A 21,031-nucleotide genomic window follows, 5' to 3' on the forward strand; every position below is an offset into this window, starting at 1 on the left:
TACACCACACTGGCTCTCAATCCCTCTCAAGGCCAGTTCTGGAGGACATGAGCAAAAGGGTTCTATTGCACTTGAGCCTTGCTTCTGTGCTTCCCGTCAGCATCTGGCCTGCCACGCTGAGAACAGAATGCCATGCCATAGAATCCTGGGTTTGGTACAGTAGGATTTTCCTACTATTATATTTAGGATTGATCCTACTGTTAAGCAGGGTGTCAGATTTTGGGGCACAATTGAAAGGCAGTGTCTTCTCAACTGTGTAGTTTATTGTTATATTTTGTCATCACTGAGAACACCAGCTGGATTTTCTGCCTTGGAAATTTTATTTATTTATTTAGATTTTTATATACTGCCCATTCCCATAGGCTCTGGGCAGTTTACAGGAGATTAAAACCAAGAACAATTCAGGTTTAGGCTAAAAAACAAGCATAAAACTAATCTGGGAAGGCCTGTCAGAAGAGATGCATGTTTAATTCCATCTTGAAAGTAGCAGTTTCGGTTATCTGACACATCTTTCCCAGCAGGCCATTCCAAGTTTAGAGGAAACCATTGAGAATGTTCTTTGTGTAGTTGACATTAATCTTGCAGAATAAAACTTCAGAAGATTATCCTCAGAAGACCTGAAGAGGCGAGGCGGAATGTATGGGTGGTACTCCTGAAGGTATTTTGGACCCAAGCCATGAAGGGCTTTTTAGGTAATTGCCAACACCATGTACTGTGTCTGGAAACGTATTGGCAGTGAGTGCAGACTTTAATATCAGTGAAATATGGTCTCTCCATGATGCACCAGACATCATGTGTCAGGTACACTTGGAAAAATACTAATCAGCACTGATTCAAAGTAGAAGCTCTGGACCCTTGAAAGAAATGTGAGTGACTAACCGTTGCTTGTTCAATGTAGTCTCACTCACAAACTTTGAAACAGAGAATAAGCCAGCAATCTTGATTATGTCAGCTTCACGCTACTCTAGAAGAAGACTGCGTTGATGATTGCAGCGGATGGCAATAGAAAACAAGTGTCCAAATTTACAATCAAGGTTAGGAAAAAAGCTTCTACTTCCATAAAGACTGCAGAGTGTCTGCATTTAGAGTCTTATACACTCAGAACTAAGCCATACTGAGTTCAGCAGAGCTTACTTTCTGGTAAATCTGTACAGGATTGCAGCCTCGGTTGCTCTGGCAGATTATTTATTAGTTTAAGCACTGCCCCCTCCCATCTTCAAGGCTTCTGTTCCTTCTGGAACTTGTGCTACAGATTAAGCAAGATGAGGAAGTTTTCTTTGATGTGGAAAGTCCTTTTACTTCTGCGTCAATACAGTGGATTTCTTCCTGGTATGTTATACATGTAAATCGGTCCATGTAAAAAATGATGTTTCTAATAGCTGTTGTAAATTCTCTCTTCTCATCGCATTCATTCCTTCTGGTAATGTCCTTCAACTTACTTTTTGTCTCCTGCCCTGTAAGTGGCAGCCGCTGCTGTGAAACTGAAGCAGGGGAACAACATGAGCTGTGTTGGTTTAAGCGTTATGGAAAAGAGAGAGGGAACTTGACACTTGCAATTTTTGACAGCAGCCATGGGTTTGGTTTTAGTTTTGTAATGGGTACGGATTTTGTATGGTATGGCCAAGCTGCTCTTTGGATGGGGAGATGGACACAAGCCCCATTGGATACTATGAGCCCTTGGCATCTGTGCGAGGGACTTGTTTGATTATAACCATAAAATGAATGAGTTTCAAATCATATACAGAGAAAGAAATGCTCTGTTTTTTATTCCATATCTTCTGGATTTTTTTGGCAAGCCACTAAATTCTGAACCTATAAGTGTAATCACAGATATATCTATTTAAGTTTAGCTATAATTCAGCAGTATTTCGTACATCTTAAATATATGTATGTATGTGATTTCCCATTTATGCATTACATTGTATTTTAACATTTTATTTTTCATCATCTATGTGTATAGAATGGGAGGGAGGGTATAAATAAATGGATGATAAAGAGAGAAGGGAAATACCAATTTTTGGTATTTGTGTAAGTCTTAAAAAATGTTACAGCAAACAAGTAGTTTAAGGTGCAATCCTGCACATGTTTAGAGAGAAAATACTCCCAGTATGTCCCCACCAGTATTCTGGAGCTTAAATGTACCCTTGATGTTTTTGTAAGATGAGTCTGTTAAGCCACTGGAGCCAGAATACTTGCATGTGATAAGGCGGTTCATCCCCAACATGCTGTTGGAAGGTGATATACTACTGTACATTTCAGCCAAGAGGGGAAGGGGTAGGAATCATTGGTTGTGAGGTGTATATTTTATAGAAATCTGTTAATCATGGTGCGGCCATGCTCTGGGAGTCCTAGGACTTTATCTGTCTGAACATGCATGGGATTGTGCAGTCAGAAGACTTTGCATGGCAGATTAGCATGGCTTTTAGTAGCATTCCCTTCCTTAAGCAGTTTTTTGAGGGGGAGTCACCTGTTCAGGAACAGATCAGTATCTCATCTGATTCATTCCCTGAACCAATTTACTTCTGAAATGATTTGTTATGGCAAGTTGGCAGACAGAAAGACTCTTGTATCCCTTGGGGGATGATTTTTTGTGGCAATTATTACATCCAATTCTCCCTTGAGCTCTATGGTGTGTCTGCAATTCCCCAAATTTATGCAAACCCTCAGACTGTTCCTTTTGCAGCTCCCATTGTTTGATGGCTTCAGAGCATTTTTCTTGGCCTTACCAGTCATCGTCATTCACTTCTCTCTTAACAATTGTTTTGGCTGCCTACCAAGGTATGAAATGAAACCCTTTTGCCATCATTCGTCTCTGTATAATCATTAACTGCTTCCACTGTCTGGTTACTGAAAAGCTTGGTATCATTGATTGCTTGGCATTATTTTTCTCCCTCTCTTCTAAAGTCCTGCCATTTAATTAACACCCACACTGAGAGCGTGATCTGAAATAATAATGTTCTCTGCATGCACATTATTTAGAAGATGCAATTCATGGTTCTTCTATCATTATCCGATTTGTTCTAGATTAAAGGATCTGAGGCATTCAAAGGAATGTATCCATTTCACTTCCATGTTGCTCCCTCCAGCTGTCTGCTGCCTGGAAATCTGTGATCAGAACTGGCTCTCCGGTGTGGCAAGCTTGAACACTGCATGGCCAGAGTCACAAAGACCTACCATGGGCTCACCCTCTTCACTATGAGTGGGGAAGCCAAGAAGTTCATGTGCTGAATTTTCTTTTCGCAATCTCTGCTTCTTCCTGGCTAAAAGGACACAGTGAGGATGTTTTGCACCTGCACCCCTTGAGCTGGCACTGTACTTAATACCTATCGGGAGCTGTGCAATGGTTCTCTTACTCATGAGATTCTGCCATTCATCATCAGACTGAGCCCACCTGTGAGTGATGTTCGTCCATCGTTTTCGATGAGGACCTTGACACCTAACGGGTTGTGAGTTGTCCATGGTGTGTCCGCAGGTGGCTGATAAGGCCGATATGGGCACGGAGTGTTCTGCCACATGTCAGGCAGACATGTGTGGGCACCACTGTTGCAACATTTGCAACTCTGGCTTTACGGAGTCCTCACTTCTCTTGTGCTATGGTAGTCCTTCTGGCTTCAGAAATTTGGCAGCCTTGGTGGATCAGCGTGCGCCATGTCGATCGGTCTTGCGCCAGGGTCTCCCAGGAGGTGGTGTCAATATCCAGGGACTTGAGAGGCTTTCAGCGTGTCTTTGTATCGCTTCTTTTGTCCCCCATGCTATCGGTTTCCTTGAGACAGCTCACCATAGAAGAGCTGTTTGGGGATGCGGTGGTCTGGCATCCTTGCAACATGGCCTGCCCAGCGTGTCTGGGCTTTCATCAGCGGGGTGTGAACTGATGGTAGGCCTGCTCTGGAGAGGACTTCTGTGTCTGGCACCTTGTCCTGCCACCGGATCCTCAAAAGTCTGCAGAGGCAAGTCGTGTGGAAGTGGCTCAGCTGCCTAGCGTGCCTCCTGTATACTGTCCAAGTCTGTGAGTAAGCATGAGGCAGCCGCCTCAAGCCCCAGATGGTGGTCTAGACACAGCAGCAGCAGCAGCTTCTTGAAATTTCTCTTTGGTGGAGGGAAGAGCAGTGTGTTCCAGCAACGTGCTTCATACCCCACAAGCTGGCCTGCTTCGCTCAAGAATAGTGGAGGATGCTGTCTCATGACCAGTCTCAAAGTAACGTTCAATTGTTGGGCCAGCTATCACTTTTAGGAAGAGCTGGGAGCTAAATATCTTGGGTCAGCCTTCCTTATTATCTGTGTGTAGGTTCAATGTCCAACTGAAGTTACCCAATGTAACCAAAGACCTCTTAAAGTAGGGGCACAGTGATTCATCACTGTGGTCAGAGCATATTCGTTTAGCAGTCTGTTTACAACCTGATTTAAGGTCAGTAATCTACCTTATCAGCTACAGCTTTATGTGACGCAAAGATATTTTCCTTTGAATTTTGCAAGATGCCAAACCTCTTCAATCCATCCAGTTTATAGAATCTATTGAACCCAGTCCCAGAGAGACTTGCTTCTTCAATACAGCTCCTCCATTGTAAAGTGACACAGCCTTCCTTCTCTTTGCATGGTTAATCCCGTACACACATGCCCCCTCTTATAGCACACCGAGCCATTTGAGGGCCATGTGTTTACAGAGGAGAATCCCCCATTTGAGGGCATCTTCTCAATGAAAGGCTGCCCACTCCAAGTTTGGCTTGGGCCTTGAAGTTGCGCCAGGTAGCACCTCAGCTGCAGGGCCAGCAGGCCCACAAGTCAGCCAGTCTTCCCCACTGTGGTGAGATCAACTGCATTTCTATTTAAACTATACCAATTTGCTTTCAGATTTGCACTTATACATAGTAATTAGCAGGTGCACATCTGTGTCTGCTTGGGAAGTTTTTTTGGGAGGGGAGGCTACAGATTGCCATCTTTCTCCATGTCCACATCAAGTTCTATCCTATGGTGTGAGGAGACCCCTTCCCCCTTTGCACAGGCTCTGCAGTCTGAACACAGAAAGAAAATAATCTCTTTCTCCTTGGCCAGGACCCTTAGCTTCTGTTCTGAGGTATGAGGGGACTTCTGTGCTGAAGAGAGTCTAAGGGAATAAGGCCTGGAATTTATTAAACACAATAATTATTAAACACAATTATTGTTTTATTAAACACAATTTTCAGTATTCTGAGATAGCAAGTTAATATGAAAGGGTAATTACTGCTGATTATGATTGATAAAACTGAGGCTGTCGTACTTTGGACGTATCGTAAGAAGGCAAGAATCCCTGCTGAAGGTAATCATGTTAGGGAAAGTCAAAAGCAGAAGAAGAAAAGGAAGACTAAACAACAGATGGACTGACTCCATAGAGGAAGTCAAAGTCTTGAATTTACAACAGCTAAGCAGGGTTGTCATGGATAGGTAATTTGGAAGGCTTTCATTCATAGGGTGCCATTAGTCAGAGACAACTTAATGGCACATAATACTTGTTATTGTTACAGTGCATTTATATTCCAGCATTTTCTCTCGTGAGACCCCAAGGCAGCTTACATAGCTCCCTTTTATACCGACAACATCAGTCCCGTAAGGTGGGCTAGGCTGCGAGTCTGTGACTGGCTCAAAGCCACCCAGTGAGCTTCATGGCCAAGTGGGGACTAGACCCTGGATCCCACGGGTCCCCAGTCCGGCACTCTCACCACCACACCGGCTCTCCATGACTACTAACTGCTTTTAGATGAGTATCTGAGCAATGAAATTGTGCGTGTGTTGCCATTTGAAAACCTTGCAAAATCCACGGCAATTACTAGAGTAAACAAACCACTTTTTAAATGCAAAACTCTCTAGGATCTTTGAAGCAGCGCATTATACTTTCATTTTAGCCACTAGAGGGATCTCCAGGAACATGATTTACTAGTGCATGCCAAAAGGCAGTTTTCAAATGTCTTCAACAGTGCAAATAACTTTATCTAATGACCTGCAAAACATCACAATATGTTATGCTTCAGTAGAAAGTCCTGTTTCTCCTATCTCTTTACTTAAGAATTAGAAGACTGGGTGACTTACAGAGAAGAGGAACAAATTTTAACCAACCAGATCCTTGGTTATAGCTGTTTTCTTCACAAATGGAATAAGGCATGAAAATCAAGGGGTTGGGACAACGTTTTGAATTTATATTGCCCTGTTGACACATACAGCCATTCATATATCCACATACATATCTGTAGCTGGGGCAGGGAATAATTAACCAATATAGCATGTTGCTTTCTGTTATGTTCTTACTGAATAGAATCTGTTGGATGTGAATACATACTGAAGTTAGCTACCATGTTTGGAATGTATGGTATCTGTTTTGGTAGCTGAAGACACTAAGCTTTGGTTACTATTCTCTGCCAAAACTCACAAACCAAATTAGATTGAAAAGCAAGTTGACTAAATCACTTTTATGCCTGCTGCTGCTTTATATGTATCAACAAAGTATTCTTGGCTCACACAGTAAACTTTGTCAATTTGATCCACAGTCTGACTTGCATTTCAAGTTATCCTTTAAAAAAAAAACCTTTCCAAGCCATGTATTAATGATACATGCCAAAATACAATAAATTCATAACCAGGAAGTCAAATGACACAATAAGTATGATGTGGGATAAGCTTTCTGTAACAATGAGGATGACAAAAATGAGGATGTCCCATGAAGGAATTATGGCCAGGAATTAAAGCACCGGGTATGTTTCCCAGGTTGGGAGTTCTGGTAGGCATTGCAACCTCCACCCCACTGCTGACAAGCTGTGTCTCTTGCCTCCACACAGTGCAGCAATCAGAGAATTTTTGGCTCTGGATTTACTCAGTTTACTTGGGCCTTCTCTTTTGATAGTAAGGGGTGTTGCTTTATGCATGTCCAAATGTGGGAAGCCAGCCCTGCTGGATTTGGGGGGTGCGCCTGCTCATTCTCATGAGCATGAGACACCTTGCAAAGGGTCATGGAAATATGTCTTCTCTGCTGTCATCAGCCTGATCACTGGCATTTTCTGCAGAGGTACTCCTGGTGACTCCTGGTACTCCTGATGATAGCATTTGGGGAGATCTGCTTGGAAACTTTGAGGGGAGAGGCCTTTACTGTGAAAAGAGGCTTCTGGCCCATGGGACTCCTTCCAACTTGAGGAGGCTTGTATTATGATTACTTTGTTTGAGACATTTGCTAAAAAGTGTTCTTTTCAAGCAAGCATTTCCTAACCAGTGATCTGACCAATTTCAGCCACTGCTTTATTGATGATCCTCTTGTTTATTTTGTTTGTACTTTGCATTTTAATTTGTTTGGTACCACTCTGATAACCTCTGAGGCTTATGAATTCTGTAAGTAATTAATTTCTTAATTAAGGGGAGGGTTGCTATAAGGTACAGAGACTACACTGTACAGGCACCTTGACATAAGCCTGGAGTCAATCTCTTTAATGTCATATTGTTTTCTTGCAATAAATACTTGAAAACAATGGAACTAATTAATCTTTGAAGGAAAAAATCATGTTTAAATGAGTTTCAGATTAGGCTGTTTGTTCTTCAGTGTAATAAGCCTTTAGGACCAGGATTGCCTTGTTGTATATCGTCTACCAGAGCAGGCAGGGTTGGTTGCAGAATGTTGTGCCTTCCCGACAATACCCCTAAGTGGGCTCCCTTTTCCCAAAGTACCCCCCCTCCCCGCACACGTACACACCATATCTTGCCGCAATCACCTCTGTCAATCCGCTTTCCCTTTCTCCCTTTGGAGGCTTCTGCTCCTTCTCCTCACTCTTGCCACCGCTTGTGAGCTAAGAAAAGGCAGGGAGCAGACGAGGACAGCAGGCAGTGCAGCGGCAGCAGGAGGGCCCGGACAGGGGGCTCTGCAGGGGAAGGCAGGCATGTAGGCCCTGGCAAGTGCCCGATAATGCTTATCCCTGGCGCCAGCCCTGAGGACTCATCCTCTTCAAAGAATCCGATGCGAAGGAGCATAAGGCTCCTGTTCCTTTACAAGTGGGAGTCAGGGATCTCTGGCAAGTGCAGCATGGCTTATCATGTGAGGAAGAGTGAGAGAGAAGCTGCATCTGTTTTAAAAATCTCATTTTTCCACAACTGTGCAAGGCAGAAGAGCCCTGTCCTTTTCACCTTGTTGCAGAAGCTTCCTCTCTGGATACTGTTGTGGAGCCATATCAGAAAGAGGGATGTGGCTTTCACCACATTAAACATGGTTGCTTTATTTGACAGAATGTCAAGGTAGGATACCGAACCATAAAGTTTTGTGTCATCTTTCGGGTTCAATAACCATTTGCAGAAAAGATCAAAAGCATCTCCAAAGCAGTTTTCTGAATAATATTCCTGTTTCTAACATGACTGAGCTACCATTGCCCCATTGATCATAAGGCTAATTGCACAAGGAGGTTGATATTGCCGTGGGATAAGGAAAGGTATAGCAGGCTTGAATGTCTGCTAGAAGTACTGTAGGAAGTTTTTGACATCATTCCAGGCCAGCCTCCATTGTAAAGATAAGAAAGTACGGCTGGATTAAGTCTAAAAGTGTGGTACTTTCTGGGAACAAACCAGGAAGTACTTGGGGGCAACCCCCACTGAGTTTGGCCTGAAGGGAGAGCTGTTAAATCTTAAAGCGCTCTGCATAGAAGTCTTTGTTTAAATCAAACCTGGCTTGTCTGTATCCACGGGTGCAGTACACCAACCTTAAAACATCCTTGTTGGTTTTCTGAAATTCCTACTTGAAGTACCTGTCTGAGTGAGTGCAGGTGGGGGATGCTACAGAAAACCCCATGATGCCTGGATTAACCTGAATTTCTGGCTTGGTAGATTCAACCACTTCATAGCAACGTTCTGCTATACCTTTTAACAGTTCTGTCATCCCCTCACCTTTTTCCCCCACTCTGTTTGCATTGGGAGGTTCTGGTGCGTGAATTCTTTTTCAGTTTCCTACGATTGCTTAACCTTTCTTTTGTTCAGTCCTTTATTGCTGTATACAGATTTCTTTTCTCATGGCTTCTTTTGTTACAAGTCAACTTACCGGCATTAACATTCCTTGCTGCAAAATGTGACAAAGAAGCTTGGAGTACGCACTTGCAGGAAGTGCTGGTGTTTGCTTGATGAACGATCAGGACAAACATAAATCTCTGTAATGCTGTCTCTCGCTTAGACCATGCACTCACAATCTCTTGAATTACCTCCAGATACAGGATGTGACAGAAAGTTTGTTTCCTAATGCATTTTGGTGGCTATTAAAAACTTGATCTACCTTTGAATGTATGAATTCTGAAAACTGTGGCTTCCGATAATATCGACTCTCTCTGTTCTTCTGGAACTGTTTTGGCTCTAAATGTAGGAACGACGCTTTCTTCTTGAGACATATTAGTGTTGATTTCTTGTGGATGGACACCAGTATGAGTTTTTCTTCAGGGCAGGATGATGAAGTGTTTGAAAAGCACAGGAAGACAGCTGACATCCCAAGCACAGAGAGCAAGTGATATGGGACCTTTTGATCCAAATAATGGCACTTCATTATGGGCTCGCAGATTCCACTGCCACTAATAGCCAAAGCCCACCAGACTCACTTTCTGAATATCAGGAATGACAGTCAGAGAATTCAGATTAAGATGACCTTCACTTCAGAGAATACACTGCAGACCGTACCACTTGGAAACGACCCAGGAAGAGTGACTACTGTGATGAGACAAAGGTTAGATACGGGCAGTAGCAAGCCTACAGTTTCAAGAAGCAGGTTTGCTACAACTGCCAGGAAAAACAGCTGGTGCAAAACCTTTACAGTTCAGCTTCTGTGGCATTTGTTCCATATAAGCGTGCCTTCATTTCCTACTTCTGAAGCCTTGAAGTGGACAATTCCTTGAATTTTTTCATGATAGCTTTCTGTGGCCTACCTAATGTAAGGCCCCTCTTACAGGATTTTGCCTACTTTCCATCTAGCTCCTCAAATTCTTGCTCTTAATGGTGAACGTTTTTCACATGATCTTACTTTGATGTATCTACCTATCCTTGGCTAGATTAATCCAGGATACCCATATGTGTGGAAGGTACCATATGGTTTACTATAGGCTTTTGCACAGAATGAAGGGACTAATGGGGAAGAAGCCATCACTCATAAAGATGAGCTCAGGTTCCATTGCAGAATCTCCTGCAAAACTAATCTGACACAGCGCAACTGGGACCTTGGACTGCCACAGGCTGTCAGAGTCGGCCAGGGTAGGCAGCACTGGGTCTCACCCTGAGGGTCCCAATGTGCACCAGGCACCTTTCCTCTTGCCTGTCAATAGTTCTACCCTCCCATTTTTTAAATGAACATGTTTTCTTGCCAGCAGCCAGGAGTGCTATGAAATGCTGGTGTTGGAAATGGAATAGTGGGACGTGTCAGGGCTCAGGGCTCACCCCTGCCTTATACTCCACTCTGAGGGCGGGTTTCTTGGGCATGCCTCCCATGAGAGCTGTTTTGTGGTGGTGACCGGGACAGTTTTCCCAAATGGCCAGATGTGTGTGTGGCCCAATGCTTACGTACCTTTGGTGTGCAGAAACTGCCAGGCCAGATGGTTTCTTGCTTATGCTTCTATACAAGCGAAGAATTTCCTGTCGCCAACAGTATTGCATTAGAAAAGAACCAGTGCTGTGTGGTGGGGAGAGGGGCCTGGAAGATCCAAATTCCAGTCCTCACTCATCCATGGAGCTCACTGGGTGACTTTGCACCAGACAAAGGCTCACAGCCCAACCTACCTCATAGGGCTGTTGTGATGAGGATAAAATGAAGCTGTATAATCCACCTTGGATTCCTCACAAGAGGAACAAGGTCAGGAAATAAAGGCAATGTAGTAATAATATTAATAATAATAATAATAATAATAATAATAATAATACCCTAATGTGGAAGAGTCTCTCCAGCTATGCCTTAGACTGAAGCCCTGTTCTGGCATCTGCCTGAAGGTATGACAGCATCAAGAAGAGAGGGGGTGCACATGCTGGCCCTGCCCCCCCTCCTGTGCACACCAGTCACCACCCACCCATTGGGGAATCTTACACCAAACAGTAAACTGAAGGAGTCCTCTGCACATGCTCCCTTGAGTGCGAGTAGAACGCACCATCTCATTGGAGCCCTTTCCTTTGTTTACCAGCTCTAGTTATGTATTTTTACTATATACCTTCTTCCTTCTGTTAGTTGTGAAGAAATGGAAAGGTTATGTGTCAGGGGAATGGCTTTCTTTTTATTTCTAAGATGGGGGTCTAAAAGTCTCCTTGAATTAGTAGACACACATCTTTGTACCAAATTATGCATGGTGTGGAGAAAATGAATGGGGAATTTATCTCAACTTATAAGACCACTTAACATCTAAAACATGCATGATTTATGGGGCTAGGAGGAATTCAGTTGGATATAGTGTTGGATCTAGGATCTACGTTTCATAGTTACAAGAGGACTATGATTGGAAAAAGCGTATTGTGAAAAATAATATGCTAAATATAGACTTACTGTGACCAGATCAGAATAGCATTTAAGCTTTCTGCATCCTTCTCCTTTTCTCTTTTGCTCAGGACACTGTTGTTCATCCCTTTTCCTTTGCCCATCCACTCAGTAGGGATTTATAATTTTATTCTATACTTAAAATTGAATATTCCTTATTCTCATAATGGACAGCCCTCTTTTGTTGATCATTCACTGCTCTTTCGTGGCTTTCCTCTATACTCTCACTTATTCCTGAAATGCCTGCAGATAGATGGATTTTACTGCTGCCACCACATTAATGAGAGCTAAAAATGTTTTGTTTTTTCCCCTCTGATTTTCTTTCTTCATACCATCTCCCACCTTTCACTATTTCACTGGCATTTCCAGTAATCACAATTTTCTCACCACCAAAAGTAATAGACTTGGTCCTGGTCCTGTTGACCCTTGACCCAGCGAGCTACAGAAGCAGCCATTCGTGATCCTAGGTAGTTATTGGCTCCCATAGCTGTTGCATTATCATGTCATCTGTAGGAACACAGGAAGCTGTTAAAGAAAAGAAGGCTTCCTTCAGAAAACAGATGTCTTCCCCAAGCAAGAACAAAAAAGGAACACAAACTTGCAAAAAGGAAATACCACCAGACAATGAATTATGCAAAAAAGGATTTTGAGGAGTATATCGCCAATACTATTAATGATCACCAGCAGCAAAAAAGAGGCTGGCAGCCACACAAAACGGCTTCCGCAAAAACAGGTCCTGCCAGACAAACCTTGTGGAATTCTACAAGGTTTCAAGATGGCTAGATGGAGGGGATGCAGTGGATGTGGTTTACCTGGATTTCAGCAAGGTCTTTGACAAAGTGCCCCGTGATATCGTGGTTAAGAAACTGAGGAGTTTTGGGATAGACCAAAGCACTGTCCGATGGATTAGGGTATGGCTGACTGACCGAAAGCAGAGGGTAACCATTAGTGGGGAATCATTGGGATGGCGGCCAGTGACAAGTGGGGGTCCCCCAGGGCTCTGTTCTGGGGCCGATCCTGTTTAATCTTTTCATAAATGACATGGAAGAAGGAGTGAACAGTCTGCTGATCCAATTCGCAGACGATACTAAAACTGGAGCAGTGGCCACAACTGAGGAGCAGGTACTCCAGATCCAAAAGGATCTGGACAGACTATGGAAGTGGGCAGGAGACAACAGGATGGCGTTCAATGTGGATAAGTGCAAGGTCTTGCACTTGGGGCATAGGAATAGCTGTCATAACTACAGGTTAGGGGACAAGTGGCTGGAGAGCAGCACTTGTGAAAGGGACCTCGGGGTGCTGATTGACTGCAGGCTCAACATGAGTCAGCATAGCCTGCAGTCAACCGGGTTGCATAGCCAGAAGTGTGACTTCTAGATTGAGAGAGGTATTACTACCACTCTATATGACTCTGGTGTGCCCGCAACTGGAGTATTGTGCTCAGTTTTGGGTCCCTCATTACAGAAAGGATATAGCCAGGTTAGAGTCAGTGCAGCATAGGGCCACAAGGTTGGTGGCCGGTTTGCAGGAGATGGGGTATGAGGCAAGACTGAGGGAACTGGGTCTCTTCAGCCTGGGAAGAGGACAGGGGATATGTTGGCGACATACAGGTATGTGAGGGGATGTCACATGGAGGTGGGTAGAGACCTGTTCTCCCCTGCAGAGGAGGGCCGGACGCGCTCCAACGGAGCAAGGCTCAGGGAGCCAAGGTTCCATTTAGATGCCAGGAAGCATTTCCTGAGAGTCAGGACCCCGAGGGTGTGGAATGGGCTTCCACGGGAGGTTGCTGAGGCCCCATCGGTGAGGGTGTTCAAAGATAGGCTGGACATGCACATGGTGGAGTTCTAAACCTTATTGCCAAATTGCCAATAAAAAAATCACTCTGTCCTGATGGTATCTGTCTGACAGTCCTTAAAGAATTAGAATGGAAACCCAGTAGGGATCTGGGAAAAATAGGGTAGTTAGTTTAACATCAGTTCAGGATGAATTGACGGAAAGTGTCATTAAAGAACAAATTATTAAGAATGCCATGTCATATTTCCCCAAGTCACCATTCTTCTAATTTAAACAGTCCCAAACATTGTAATCTTTCTCAAAAGGGAGTTGTTTGCACCCTTGTGATCATTTTTGTTGTCTTTTTTGCCCTTTTCCAAACTCTGTCAGTATCATTTTCTAGGTGCATGTTCCAAATAAATGTATTTGTTAGCATAGCCAATGATTCAAGATCTGAAGAGCTTTCAAGTGCTGCTCTGGATATACTCTCAGAAGAGTCGGTGCTGAAAGTGAAAATTACTGGATATAGTGAACTGTGGTGAAGGAAGAAGTTCAGCAACAGAAAACAATATTTGTTAAGCCGGGCTCAAATGGGAGCCAGAGAAATTTGGCTCTTTCTTATGTTCTCAATTGCTTTGTTTTACTGACCTGAAGCCAAACATCCCGTGTAAACCTTAAGTACATAACCATTATGTTTCCTTTATTTCTTTTCCAACTCTTGAAGCCAAATTGAAAACCAACGCAGCCAGAACTATAAAAAGCATACAGAATCAGTGACAAGGTAATTGACTACATGCTGGCTGGGGATGATGGGAATGGAACTCAAGCACACCTGGAGGGCACTAGGATGGGGAAGACTATACTAACTAGACTATAATATTAGATATGATATTCTAGTAGTATCATAATTTCTTAAATACATGATTGCATGTTTAGTTCATCTGAAATCGGAAACATAGAAGTAGAGAAGACTAAGTGGCTAATGGTGCAATCTTACGTAAGTTTAGCCAGAGAAACAGTCTATAACTCCCACCAAACATGACTAGGGCATGCCAGAAGTTGTAAGCCTATGGATAATATAACTTCAAATAGTAATTATGGCTTTTTTTCTCATCTCCATTGGACAAAAGTCCAACCTGTTGAATCTACAATAATGAAATTGGGCAATCATTATAAAAAGTATAAAAAATAATAATATCAATTAATTATAAATTCAGTGCTTTCCTGTATTTTGCCCTGATTTGTTTAATGCTTTGAAATGTTGGTACAATTTTATTGTATTTCTTGTTTTACATTGTTCTAAACAGGCTTGGGAATATTTTTTTCTTGAATGCAAGAAATAATTAATTGTAAGATAAAGAAATAACTAAAAAACATGCTGAAAGATGCCCCCTCCGAGCAAACACTGTGAATTTAGGGTGAGGGTCACAGGACGATTTTGGGCATTTTGGTCAGATTTTGCTTGCCTTCCCAAGTCACCCCTTCTAGGGCTCCGGCTGATGCTAAAATTATGCTGTGCTATAATTTGTGGTGTAATGACAACGGGGAAATACCCATTCAGTGCATGGATCCTGATGTTAGGAAGAAGACTTCTCTTGACCTCCTCGGCATACCTGGGACTATTGAGTCACCCTGTGCATTGAATCCATTTAGTCTATTTAGTGTGTTTTCACCAAAGAGTGTTGCCAGTTCCAGCACATCTCAAAGCCAAAAACCCTGGGCAACAATATGACCAAGTGTTATCTGGGTAGTTGCATTTGAGGAGATCTTTCAGAATTAGCCCACCCATTTTGGCTAATGGGGCAGGATATCGATGATGATGATGATGCATTCAGACTGTGATCTTGTGCAGACTGACTGGAGAGCAAGACATACAGGACTCAGTCAGAGTTAAGGGTGTGGCAACACGGGTGGGATGATGCTCTTGCAGCCTCCATGTGCCCCAGGAACCTCAAGGCCACTTAAGTGTTGGCCATTTGCCTGATAGATGTAAATTAACTTCAGCTTCTTGGGACAGTGTCATCTCTTGTCAAAATTGTTCACTGGGTGCTCTGTTGTTTTCCCTGCTGTCATGGCTTGCCTCGTTTTAACAACACTACTGTGCAATTTCCGTACATCATTCCATGCTAACTGGCCTCTGGAATGTTGTTCCTGACTCCTGTTTCCCATGAATGGCATGCTGTCCAGGCCCCGGTCTTGGATAAAGCCTTTGTGCTGATGGGATGACTCCTGGGAATTTCTTGACTCATGACCCAAAGCGGACTTGCCCTTGACCTTGATCCAAGCGTGATGCTGTCATCGGGTTGCTTCCTGACACCCAGTGGAAAAGGACTGGGGCATGTAGCAATGGTGAGAAAGTCAAGAGAATTAAAAAAAAGTAACGTCGCTGCAAGAGGGTGAGGTTTAAGAGAGGTTGACTGTAAACAAGAAACTAGCAGTAATCAGTTATGTACATAATATGAATTGCTGGCAATCATGTCTTCCATTGTCACAGCACTGGATACTGTTATGAGTCACTCTCAACCTCCCAAGGGACAGGACAGTAAAAAAGGAGTAAAACATCAGTGGTGTATCCTTGCCCAATTACAGTGAATGGCAGACAGGCCAAATAATAAAGAAAAGGAAATGGAGCACTTGCTCACAGTGATTGCACTGAAGCAATTTCTTTCAGTGACCACTCTCCATTAATTCTGAACCAAGGGTTGCAATCCAGTGCGTGCTATTCTGGGAGTACATTCCATGGAAATCAGGGATAAACTGTAACTGTGTGTTTTCAGTCACATGTATATGGGTAGTCACTCACATATGATATTTTGGATTTGGAGCCTGCAGTAAAGGTGTGCCTTGTTTGGGGGGGGGGGGCGGCAGGGGGCAGGACAGTTTTACTTATCAAGTTTAATTGATGAATATTGATCAAAATATATTGGTGTTACAACAAAATATATGTGATTTTTTTAACAGAATAGGTAGGGTAGATAGAAGAGACACTGTGGACATAATCTACCTTGACTTAAACAAAGCTTAGGACATAGTGCCCCACAACATCCTGATAAGCAAACGGCTGAGTTGGGGGTTGGAGGCACTGCTTTGTGGTGGTTCCACTCCTACTTGGCTGACCGATTCCAGACGGTGGCACTGGGAGATTGTGGTTCTGTGCCGTGGCAGCTTTGCCATGGAGTTCCACGGGATTCCATGTTGTCCCCCATGCTATTTAACATCTACATGAAATCACTGGGAATGGTCATCAGGAGGTTTGGGCTGTGGAGTCATCAATATGCTGCAAATGTGATGCGGCTACAAAAAGGGCAAATGCTCTTTTGGGATGCATTAATAGATGTATTACTTTCAAATTATGGGAAGTAGTAATTCCCCTATACTCCTCATTAGTCAGACCTCACCTGGAATACTGTATATGGTTCTTGGCACCAAGATTTAAGAAAGAAGCATAAAAAATAGAAAGGGTCCAGAGGAGGGCAACAAAAATGATCCAGGGTTTGGAAACACTGCCCTCTGAGGAGAGACTGAGAGAACTGGGCATGTTCAGCCTTGAGAAGAGAAGATTGAGGGGGACATGGTATCCCTATATAAGCACCTCAAAGACTGTCACAAAGAGGAAGGTGGAGGTCTCTTCTCACTCATCCACAGTGTAGGACACAGAATAATCAACTCAAGCTGTGACAACCCAGATTCAGGCTAGATAGCAGGAAAAGTTTCCTCAGTGTCAGAGCAATATGACAGTGGAACCAGTTCCCCAGAGAGGTGGTGGGCTCTCCTAGACCAGAAACTTTCAGAAAGAAACTGGACAGGCATCTGAGTGGGATGGTGTAAATTGGTGACCTGCAACAGGAGGTCATTTGGACCCAATGGCCTTCTTGGCCTCTTCTAAGTCTAGTATTCTATGTTTCTATTATTCTAAGAGTAGCTAGATTAACATAATTAATTATGGACTAGAGGCTTTTGGTAAGTGTCTAAAATGAGAAAGAGAACATGCAGTACCGCAGTGTCATTTCTGATGCCTAATAAAGGAACAGAGAGTGCAGAGGCATAGACATAAAGTGGAAAATTCACATTCTAATTGTCATGAGTTGGGCAACTTGAGAGGCAAAATAGAGAGATGGTAGAGAGAAAGTGGAAGAAGAAGACAGACAGGCAGGTGGGCACGTATGTACTTGTTCCAAAGAGAAATAAGGTTCTTTAAAGGGATTTTTAGAAGTTATTTCCCAGGGGTCCTATCCAAGAATGTTTCAGGTGGACCAGATATTAGGGATGCTGTTCACAATTTATTGTTGGAGCAAACCACCCTGTTTCTGTGCAGACAATTCATTGGGTTCTTCCCAGTCCCATGCAAAGACTGTGATTGGAGACTGCAGACAAGGAAGTATGTGTTACTAGGTTATGTTGAGGCTATGGGATATGAACACAACTTGGGGAGTTCTCCTCGAATTCTCCTAAAGAGAAGTAATCCATTGCTTGGCTGGAAAGGGAACTGGAGATGGGTTGATTCTGGCAATAAATGTCCTGATTTCCTATTACGTGGCTCTTTTCTAATATTGGGTGGATGAGGAAGAGTTTTCTAGAGAATAAATATTCTAGAGAATAACAGAAGAATAAAAGCTGTTGTGGGTTGATCTAGATCTCAGCATTGGTTTTACGTATACACAGTGGGTCATTAATCCTATCCTTATGACTTCTAATTACTTTACCAGCAGTAGTTGCAGTTCATGAAATGAGTGTGTTTTTTTCCATCAGGAAACAATTTGATTTGAATAGTGATGCAATGATCAGAGAAACATTTGCAGGTTCTGGAGAGTCCGTGATGTGTATACCAGTGAAAGTTGTACCTATTGATTTAATTAGGTTAGAAGTCAGCAAGTGTAAATTACAGGTCCTTTGCCCTGATTCTAAACCTTTATGTAACAAAACTTCTGGAACAAAATGGAGGTTCTACTGTCAAGGTGCCTGGAATGTATTTCAAAAATAGCTCTTCAGTTACAAAACTTGCACAGGATTGGATTGCTAATAAAAAGTAAGTAAAATGCAGAAACAATAGGCATTTCTATTGATTTGTTATATTTCTTTTGATTGTTGTTGTACTTCTATCCTGTTAAACCTGTCAGTTTTGATTTCTCTAACTTCTGCAATCAAGTTTGGCTCATCTTAAACATTTATTATTTATTTATTTAGGGAACTTCTATGCCGCCCCATTCGCCGAAGCCTCAGGGCGGCTCACAAACATAAATAAATAACATCATATAAAACAATATAATTTAACAGTATAAATTAAGTCGCCCTGGCATTCTTAAATGTCATTCATACTGCACTTTGAAGGTTGTGGTTGTTGTTTTAAGTAAAAGAAAAGTTTAAATAAAAATAAAATAAAAATAGTAAGTATTTTTGTTCATGTTTCTCCCTCATTTCTAGTACAGACATGGCAAGGCCATAAGTGATGAGTGGCCATGTCTTTGCTTCCCTTTGGAGGTCAAAGAATTTGCATGGCTTGGTAAGTAACTTGGCAGAGCAGGTTTAACTGTGGACACTCCCCTGTATGCTCATCTTCAGAACAGAACTGTATGGTCAGAACTATGAATGTCCCCTCCAAAGTTCAGCTCCAGTCTTGACAGCTCAGTTTGCTGGATTATTGACAAGGTCTCTAAGTATAATATTGGACACTGGCGATGCTTCCAATGCCCTCCATGTTTTACTCATGCTGTCACTTATGTGTTGGAAATTAAACCATTTAATCCCCAGATTGCTACCCACCATTTTCTGGACTGCTTGCAGTATCTCAGCCATGCAAATACACACACAGAAGAGGCGAGGGACATGTAGCTTAACAGAAAATTCACCCCTTAATTTATAAAAAATAGACCAATTTTTAACAGAGTTGGGGCAACAGCACTTGTTTTCTATACATAAGACTTCAGGTTCAGTCCCCAGGGTTCAAGATCTCTGGTCAAGACCCAGGGGAGCTATTGCCCTGCAATACTGAGCTTGATGATCAAACGGGTGTTCACAGATCCATCGCATATGCACAGAAATAGGCAGGTATGGCCCATCAAGTGCTTGTACTAAGGAATCACTTCACTGATTATTTTTATCACAGCATTTTTTAACTAGGGAGGTGGTTGTTATTGTTATTATTTTATTATTTTAACTATGGAGGTGGTCATTATTATTGCAATACTATCATTCTTCCATGGAACTCAATCAAGGCAGTTACATGGGATTCTCAGGTGGTCTCCCAAGGTGGTTGCCTCATGTTCTTTCATAACACACTGTGTTTCCAGGGTGCAGGGTTCCACATGGAAAGGAATATAGAAATGCATTGCAAAACCATGGGAGTAACTCTACAGATGGCTATGTGTTCATTACCCCCTGCTTTCCTTACATGCTTTCATTTCAGCAATGAGAATAGCACCTATGGTTGATAAGGATACCAAAAACAGCAGCAGCAGCCTGCAGGATCAGACCAACAGCCTTTCTAGTCTAACATCCTGTTTCCATTGTGGCCAACCAGATTCTTGTGGAGGCACAGAAGTGGGGCATGCATGCAATAACACTTCTGTTTCTGGCAGCTGACATACAGAGGCATACTGTAGCTGATAATGGACGTAATATATAGCTATCAGAACTAGTAACCACTGATACCCTTACCTTCCATGAATCTGTCTAATTCTCCTTTAAATTTGGCAGCCATCATTCCATCCAGTGGTAGTGTATTCCACAGTTTACAATGCATGAAGAAATATTGTTGCTTTCTAAATCTACCATCATTCAGTTTCATGCAGTAAACCCAGGTCCTAGTATAACGTGAAAGAAAATGTTTTCCTTTCTGCTTTTCTCCATACTATTCATATTTTTTTATAAACCACCAGCATCTCCCTTCTTGCTTTTCTTTTTCTCTAAATTAAACAGCACAAATGTTGCAACTTCTACTTACTGGGGACTTGCCCCAGGCCATGTTTTGGTTTCCTGCATGCACAGTGTAGAAAAAGAGCTAAGCAAGGTGGGCCAGCAAGGTGGTTCCAGATGGTCCTTGGAGATTCATAGGTATGGATGATGCTGGGGTGGAAAGGCATGTGAAGAGGTTCATTTGTTCATTTGATTTCTATCAAATAAATAAAATGGATAGAAATAGAAATCTTAGCTGCCCAGTGTAGCTAAGAACCTACATAAAGTACAATACAAAATACAGACACCCTCAAAATCATAATTCAACATATATAGTACAATAAAGTGATCAGAAGAATCAACAGAAACTCAAAAGAAATACTTGCCTGTACGCCTAATGTTTGCACAAATAAATGCATCTTTAGCAGGCAGCTGAATGCCAGCAGTGTGCAGGGACAGGGAAGACTCCTCCCTAGCAAGCGACCTTGTTCCATGGCAGCAAAGACATGGAGAGGATGTCTCTTAGAGGGCAAGGCTGAGTGATGCATGAGCCAGGGCCATGTAGCGGTTAGAGTGAAGGGCTGGGACTTATGTATGCAAAGCAAGAGCATTTGTTTTGCATACATACAGTCTCAGATTTGGACCCCAGGAATTTCTGCATTCTAGTCCCCATTTGGACATGAAGCTCACTGGATGGCTTTGGGGCAGCCACTGACTGTCTCCTTAGCCTATTTCTCAGGGTTATTATGAGGATAAGGGAGAGGAGGAGGATTAAGCTGCATTGGGTTCCTTGCTAGAAAAAGGGTGGTATGGTTCATCAACCTGGTGCCCACAGGCAAGCCCACCTCTAGGTGCAGAGTCTGGTGCAGTGGGGCCCGC

The sequence above is a fragment of the Varanus komodoensis genome, unplaced genomic scaffold (assembly GCF_004798865.1).
Source record: "Varanus komodoensis strain SLA01 unplaced genomic scaffold, ASM479886v1 scaffold16, whole genome shotgun sequence".
Classification (NCBI taxonomy): domain Eukaryota; kingdom Metazoa; phylum Chordata; class Lepidosauria; order Squamata; family Varanidae; genus Varanus; species Varanus komodoensis.